The following is a 1,112-nucleotide window of genomic DNA, read 5'->3' as shown; positions in this document are numbered from 1 at the left end:
TATGTGTGTGTGCTTTTCCTCCCCTGCAGGAAACACTAAGTAGCAGGCAGCTCTCTTCTGTCTTCTTCAGTGTGAGCCCTGGAGAGTTCCCACAGCCTACCCTGCTGCCTGGGTCCTGTGTGCTCTCCCTGTTCCTGCCTCCTCACTCTTTCCAGGCCCCTCTCACCTGTCTCTCAGGAGGGAGAGGCAGGAAGATACTGTAGGATAATAAAAGTTATTATAACACTGTGTGACAAACTTGGCAAGCATCAGTCTCCCATCTCCTTCATTCCAGAGCAGAGGAAACTGAGGCCAGAGGAGTGGAGTGACTGTCCCAAAGTCACACAGCTGACTGTGATGGAGGAGGGGCCCACTGCAGTCCAGCTCTGGTTTTGCTCTCTGAACAGTCTCGAGTCCCTGACAGGTGAAGACCTCACCTCAGCCACCATGTCCCTCTCTGCTGTGGCCAGGCTTCAGAGAGGCATCAGACACCTATTGTGATTGCTCACCCTGCCACAGGCCCTTTCAGACCCAATTTACAGATGTGGAAGCTGAGGCCAGGAAAGGATCCAGGCTTTTCGAGAATCAATCTGGCATTTATCCTCTTGATCCAGAATGTATGGTGACAGTCTGGAGAATCCTTCAACTGCTACAAGTTGAGTATATGTGTCCCAGTCTACCCCAGGTCTAGGGACTGCCTATGCAACTGGAGAGAAAGGGGTACCTGGCTTGTGTAAACAGAGGCAGAGGCAGGGTCAGTCCCTGCACTTGGAGGAGAGATACAAGGGTGGTCTCTCTACCATCCAAACTACCAAAGCAATGTGAGTAGCTGCTAAGAACCTGCTCTGTAGAATCTCAGACCCTGCTGTGGAGCCTGCTCTGTAGGGTCTCAGACCCTGCTGTGGAGCCTGCTCTGTAGGGTCTCAGACCCTGCTGTGGAGCCTGCTCTGTAGGGTCTCAGACCCTGCTGTGGAGCCCGCTCTGTAGGGTCTCAGACCCTGCTGTGGAGCCTGCTCTGCCCAGTTCCTGTAAAGGTGGTTGTGTGCCCTCAGACATGATTTGAAGACTCTGTCTCACTTTTTGCATCTAAAGAGGGCAGATGATAGTAGGACTCACTTTGTATGGCTGTTAGA

Source organism: Grammomys surdaster, unplaced genomic scaffold (genome assembly GCF_004785775.1).
Source record: "Grammomys surdaster isolate TR1022 unplaced genomic scaffold, NIH_TR_1.0 241, whole genome shotgun sequence".
Classification (NCBI taxonomy): Eukaryota; Metazoa; Chordata; class Mammalia; order Rodentia; family Muridae; genus Grammomys; species Grammomys surdaster.
The sequence above is the reverse complement of the archived record's forward strand: the minus strand, read 5'-3'. Positions refer to the sequence as shown.